At 47.6% G+C, this 7052-nt stretch overlaps 1 protein-coding gene across 1 annotated transcript in view; it reads left to right on the top strand.

The window, feature by feature from the left end:
- The first annotated feature begins 405 nt into the window (after window positions 1-405).
- Tmem109 (transmembrane protein 109) overlaps window positions 406-7052 on the top strand; it is a 12311-nt gene continuing 5664 nt past the window's right edge. The window contains exon 1 of the mRNA XM_005369652.2: window positions 406-573. The gene's annotated coding sequence lies outside the window, so the exon portion shown is untranslated. The remainder of the gene's footprint in view (window positions 574-7052) is intronic.

Below are 7052 nucleotides of genomic sequence, written 5' to 3'. Positions count from 1 at the left end.
CATCCACCTGTAGAGAGAATGTGAGTTTCCCCAGGGACAGTGCACCACTAATGCGTCCACTAAGACCTTTGCTTTTTCATTCTTTTGTGACTTTTTAGCGAGAAAGGTTTCTCAAGCCTCCAGGTGCTCTCCAGAACCCCGCCTAAGAATTACACTTCCCGCAGGAGAAGCAGGCATGGCTCGGGAAATTATGCAGCACTAAATGCGTGGCAGACTCGGATCAGCACTGAAACCTGCACCAAACACCGACTCTACCCACGCCACAGCCTCGACAGAGTCATTTTTTTCCCTTTCCTGCCAAAGGCTTCGCTTCCGTTCCAGCTCCAATTTCCGACGCCATTCTTCTCTAGGAAAAGCTTGGGAGGGAAACAGACACACACAAACCATAATGGAGTGAGCAAAGCGCATGCGTCCACGGTGTCCGCTCGGGCAGCTAAGAGGCCCTCCAGTCGCCCAGCTCAATCGCCCGCGCATGCGCAGACTCTAAACCAACACCCCGGGAGTTGAGGCGCGGGTTTGCTGGCGCGTTTTTTAGCGAAGTCGCACGTGAAGGATAGCGGTGGCCGGAGCAGGGTGAGTGAGGACCGAGATCTGGGCTGTGGACGCAGCTTAAGGGAAAGATTTGCAGGCGGCAATAAGGCGGAGCCGAGAGGCCTGTGAGCCCGAGTCGGGAGGGGTCGAACGTGGAGCGTGGGATTTAGCAAGCCTGGGACCCGGATCCTCGTTGCTATGCAACCGGGGGCGTTGTTACTAAGTAACCCAGGAGGAGAGTGTTTGGAAAAGCGGGTTCGAGCACTGAGGTCCAGTAGAGGGAGCAGCTACTAGACTTGGGGATGAGGCCAGTGCTGAGCCGTACACCTCCCCTAACCCCATGATCCCGCCTCCTGCCATCCCAGTTGGAGCACCCCTCTGGGTACCCCGACCTCACAGGCCTTGCGAGGCCACTATGAAGCGCTTGGCAGGGCATGTGCTGTTCGAAATAGCACATGCCACTGACACCCTGTCGTCGGGAGTCTGGCCTTGGGAAGGGAGCGGCGCTCCCTTTTGCAGGCACCCTGCCCCCCCCCCCCAATACAGTTGCTGGGTAACAGCTGTCAGGGGTTTAGCTAGGGCTGCCTCCAACCTGCCAGACGCTGACTTCATTCTCCTTAATGGTGACTTCGTCTCGTTTAGGAACTTGCACCTCAGCAATGCTTCTCATGTGGCTGTTGTATATTTGGATTCACTGTTCAAATAACCTACCCCCCACTTCTTCAAGTCTTTATGTCTTACACTTGTGGCTTCTTGGCGGGTTTCTGATATTTTTTTAGCAAGCATTTATTAATCATTCTATATGAGGTGCTGGTGATCCCAAGAAAGTTAGTGTCAAGTTTGACTGAGTTGCTGGGAGGCTGTGGAACAAACCGTGAACATGGTGCTTGCACAAACGGTTTAATTTCTCAAAGCCACTCTTAACCCACTTTCAACAGGATTTACAGTGGAGGAGATTGAAAGTCAGATAGGTTAAGTAACAGGTGTAATGGCGGTGACAGATAGTTTGTGATAGAATTCAGCCTATGTCCTTTGTACAGAGCCCCTTAGGATGCTTTGCTTTAAAGTGCACTTTTCTTCTCTGGGCTGCTGACCTTTGCAACTGCTGTCTGATTCTGCCACAGGAATCCTGGGGCACTTTAAAAAAAAAAAAAGGCTCTGAACCCCTCCCTGGGAGAGTCTGAGTGGGTTGCCCGGGTGGGGCAGACATCCTTGTTTAACAGGCTGTGCCGGCAGTCCAGATGGGCAGTCCGGAGCTGAGGACCGCTGATTCACAGGACGGGCGTTTGAGTAGTGAAGGGACTGTTGGAGCCAGCAGAGGGCACCAAGTCAGTTCCTGCCCTTGTAGTGATTTATAGTGAGAAGTGAAAAAGAAGAGGAAGGAGCCCAAGGGGGCCGTGTGGACAGCTCCACCCTACCCTGGCTGAGCAAACCACAGCAGAACTTATAGCGACTTCTTACCACCATAGTAAGTAAAGCAGTTTCGCCTAGCTGAGACTGCTCCTGCCCGAGCCGATCTGCAGCTGTCTGAACAGGTGTGGCCAGTCTCAGCAGCGCTATCCGAGGCTGTCCCCTATCTTACTTCCTAGATTCATAAACTGTAAACTCAGCAGGTGGGCCATCTTTTAGTGTGAGGGCTCCTCCTCTTGGGAGATCTGGGGGTCTTCTGCTTTGAGCTTGATGGTGGTCGGTGGAACTGTATGTTTCCGTGGGCAGAGAGCAGGCATTACCGAGGCAGTGTTGAAGTGTGGACAATTGAAAGGGCAAGCCTGAGCTTCTGGGCTTGGGGATCAAGTCCCACCTCTGCTCTGAGCCAAATGGAGCATAATGCTAACTATAAGGTAATTACGGCTGGTGAGATGCTCCACGGGGAAAAGACACCTGCCGCTAAGCCTGATGATGACCTTGATTCCTGGGACCCACGTGGTAAGAGAGAACCAACGTGCTCGAGTTGGTCTCGCTTCCACACATACATCCTTGTACACACATGCTGGTCTTTTGTTTTGTAGTGGTAGGGTGCTTGCCTGTCTGATAGCTCTGAGTTTGATTTGCAGCTACACACACACGCACACACACCCGTCAGAATTAAATGAGGTAGATAGTAAGCACTTGGTACGTATAAATCACTATACAAACAAAAAATTGATAGCATATACTTATTACTTATTGAGTACCGCCCGTTTGTCTGAGTAAGCAAAAAGGTTTCAGACATGCTTCCATCTTTTAGAGGCCAAGACTGTTTGGCTCTTAATGACTATAGCATCTTTGTGGATTAATAATTTGATAAGGAACTGGGCCATGGTGGTGCATGTCTTTAATCCTAGCACTCAGGAGGCCGAGGAAAGTGGATCTTGGAGTTTGAGGCCAGCCTGGTCTACAGAGAAAGTTCCAGGACAACCAGGGCTACAAAGAGAAACCATGTCTCAAAAAGCCAATAATAATTTGGTGAAGGCTGGCATGTACCTCTGTTGGTAGAGTGCTTGCCTTTATTCACAAAGCCCTGGGTTCAGTCCCCAGTGTGACATATGGGAAGCACATGCTTGTAAACTCAATACTTGGGAGGAGGAAGCAGGAGGAGTTCAAAGTCATCCTCAGCTGCATAAGAAGTTCAGGTCAGCCTGGGCTACGTCAGACCCCTGGCTTAAACAACAACAAAACTGTAAACTTCTTTTTTGAGATGGGGTTTCTCTATCCTGGAACTCACTTTATAGGCCAGGATGACTTCAAATTTTCAGAGCTCCCCCTGCCTTTGCCTCCTGAGTGTTGGGATTAAAGGCATGTACCACCAACTACCTAGCAAAAAACTGAAATTCTTAAGAGGCATGAGGAAGCATGACGGTGGTGGTCAGATTCCTATTGCCTGGGCTTAGGAACTGGTAAAGAAAGCTGGCACAGAAAACCCAGCAGGCTGCCGTTAGAGTTGCAGCTCACATCACCCTGACCTTCTAGTAGGGAAGAGGTGACACCTGATCCCTCCTGTTGGAGGTCCTTGGATATAGGATCCAACCCAAGATAGCAACCCTGCTCTTTAAGGCCCAATGTGACCCAGATAGCTCAGAAACTAGCCTACGTTTCCCACATCTCCCACCAGTGACAGGTGGGAGCCATCTGGCTCTTGGTTTGTGCCAGAGGGTAGAATGCTTTCCCAGCCTAAGGTTCATCCCCTTGAACTCTGTGTTTTGCAATGCCACTTGACCTTACAGGCCTCGGGAGGGGTGGCGGGCAGCTGTTTCTGGGCCAGAAGTTACCCCAAATGTAGTATTTTTAGAAGTCTTTTTCTAGAGCCTTTTCTGCCCAAATGGGAACATCTTCTTTTCCCTCTCTGCTATCCAGATGGCTCTAGATTTGCGGCCAACTCCCCCAATACCCTGGCAACCACAAACACTTCAAAACCTGGCCTTTTCTCCACCTTAGAGGCTTGCCTCTAAGCTCTGAATCACAGAAAGTCTGGAGCTGCCTGTGACTTGTTGAGCTTGAGAGAGAACAGGATTTGCTAGAGCCTTTTGACATTGCTCCAGCAGAGTTGCCAAAAAGGTGGGCCTGCAAACGTTCTTCCTGCCTGCTCCTCACCTGCTCCAATAAGTTGGTACTTGCTGAATCGTAACTCATCCGTGGCATCATATCACGGGTGAGATCAGAGCACAAAGTGCCTGGGTAAATTTTTACCATAATTCTCTGAGATGGTTGGTAGATGCCAAGTGTGTTTTGGCTTACGGATAATCTATTATGTGACCTTATCAGTAACTTCTAAATTGAACACGGCACACCAGAGTGGTTGTGGACAAGGAAGGAGAGCTCTTTAGAGGCACCTGAATTCACAGCTGGGTTTTCCCACATACTGTCTATTCTTCCTGGATTTCATCATCAGGGGATAACAATGCCTACCTGGATAAGTACCTGTGAGGTTAAGATTAGTGCACACAAAACCAGTCCAGTGTCAGCTTTTCATTCACAGTAATCTTCCCTTAAGGGCTGTTCCTTAACCCTTTGCTTATTTTGGCTTTAGGAAGTTGAAGTCGTTGTGTCAATGGTGTGACTTAACACACACACCAGCAGTTTACACACAGAGACACACACAGAAATATGCCCCCAACACACACACACACACACCCCTCCAGTTTCTTTTTCATCCACTTTTTCTGGTTCAGGGTTCACATATACCTTGTAATTTAATACACGGGAAGATACCTTTTATCAAAATCATTAGCCTTTTGGCTTGGCTTTCTGCAATATCTTCAGAGGAGGAAGGTTGAAAACAGCCCTTTCAAATATACCGTTTATGTGACTAACGCCATTTTCAGAAAGCTCTCTAAATCACCGCAGGATTGGAGTGGGGAATTGCCAAGGGGACCAACTATGTCTTAAAGAGTTGGTACCTCTGAGCAGGAAGAGTGGCTAATGATGGAGTTGATTCCAATGCCCAGAAATTTGGTTTATTACACGTATATAATGAAACATCTAGAGAAATCCAGAAAAGACAGGGCTTGGCGAGTTTCCTGATCACTAAACGTACAGAGGCTTTCTGATGGTGGAATGCCCAGAGAGGGCACGGAATATCTGCACTCCTTCCGTGTGCTGCATACCATGTACTGCCACCCCTTACAGCTGGTGTATGTCACTGTTCTTTATAGATACCTGTGATTATCCAGCCAGTGAACCTAACTGCTTCCCTGTACCAGTGTTTTATTGGGGGGTAGGGGGTGACCACCAACCAGCTTCCAAATCATGACACAGAGACTTATTAGTTACGAATGCTCAGCCTTATTTTATGCTTGTCCCACTAGCTCTTATAACTTAAATGATCCTGTTTCTCTTCATCTACATTTTGCCTCGGGACTTTTTTACCTTTTTTTTTTTTTTTATATCTTACTTTCACTACTTCTCCACGTCTGTCTGGCAGCTGCCTAACTTCTGGCCCCGGTGGGTCCCTCTCTTTCTCTCTTGTTCTCCTTTCTTCTCTCCTGAGCCTAGATTTCTCCTCCTACTTATTCTCTCTGTCCGCCAGCTCCGCCTATCCTTTCTCTGCCTAGCTATTTAATAGAACACTTAAGAGCCTTAGGCAGGCAACATGCAAGAGCAAAACATCCTTATATAATTAAACAAATGCAGCATAAACAAATGTTACACACCTTTGCACAGTTAAAGTCCACAGCATAAACAAATGTAACACACCTTTATATAGTTAAATTTTCACATTTTCCCAAACTCTTGACTCTCCTTAGCCAATTGATGGAACCTGATAACGGGGTTGCAGGAACCTTGATTTACATCTAGACAGAGAGTGACGGCATCTGAGGTTGTGGACAGGGGTCCCTTGTCGCTCATTGCTTGAAAGCAAATACTCAGGAGAGAATTGGTGGGAAGGGAATCAGATTCACTTAGGGCCTGCCTCTGAGAAAACAGGGCACTGTAGGCCTCAAATCTCTGTCTTATGGAGTGCAGATAAGTAAAAGGGTTTTGTAAAGAGTGAAATACGGCGTGGGTGCTACATGCTGAGTCTCTCGTGTCCTCTCATCCAGGGCATGCAGCTCCCTCTTTTTCTTCCTTCTGGCCAGAACATCATGAGAGAGACCTTGGCTGCAACCTCCTGGGGCCAGGTCCTGTAATTCTTAGATAGACATTACTTGTAGGAAAGTTGGACTTCATATCCATTTATTCACATGTTTGTATTAGTTGGAGTGTGAAATTAAAGAACAAGGAAGGACAGTACACACCCTGATGTAATCCAAACATTACCAGAAGTTATGGATTCTGTAAATATAAAGAGTACTTAGCAGTTACCTGCTACTGTTTTAGGGGTCAAGGCCATGCACATGCTAGGCAAGCCATCTGTCACTGCGCTCCCTGCCCTCAGCAACAGTTAACATCTTAATCAGTTGTTAATAAGGTGTCTGTGGGCATAAGAACAGGAAATAACCTTGGAAAGGATAACCCACTAAACAATGGTCACTCTGTGTGGACGCGTTCAGCCAAACCATTGGTCACGGGAACCAACTCCATCATTAGCCACCTTTCTTCCTCAGAGGTTGAGGATGAAAGTCTCGTCCTTCCAAAGGCGTGGGTGGTTCCCCTGGCAACGACCCGTCTGATCCTGAGGTTATCTGGGAAGATCTCTAAAAATGGCCTTATTAATGTAAACTGTATGTTGGAAAGGGCTGTCTTTTACCCTTCATCCTCTAAAGATGTTTTAGGAAGCTGGCTAAAAGGCCATTTATTTTGACAAAAGGTATCTTTCTTGTTCTTTCCAAACAAGTGTTAAATTAGATGAGATATGTGAACTCTAAGCAAGGAAAGATAGCTGAAAAACCAAACTGCTGGTGTGTGTGTGTCTGTGTATCTCTTGTGTGTGTGCACTATATCATAACCATTGACACGGAATGACCTCAACTTCCTACTCCCAAATAGACAAAGGGATGAGACTCTGCCTCCGGGTAGGCAGTGTCAAAACCAAGTGGAATTACATGTCCAGTGCAGAATGGATTGCTTGCTTTCTGGGGATGAGGTCAGAAAAATAAAATAAA

Source organism: Microtus ochrogaster, unplaced genomic scaffold, assembly GCF_000317375.1.
Source record: "Microtus ochrogaster isolate Prairie Vole_2 unplaced genomic scaffold, MicOch1.0 UNK56, whole genome shotgun sequence".
Taxonomy (NCBI): domain Eukaryota; kingdom Metazoa; phylum Chordata; class Mammalia; order Rodentia; family Cricetidae; genus Microtus; species Microtus ochrogaster.
This window is presented reverse-complemented; position numbering and strand designations above follow the sequence as displayed.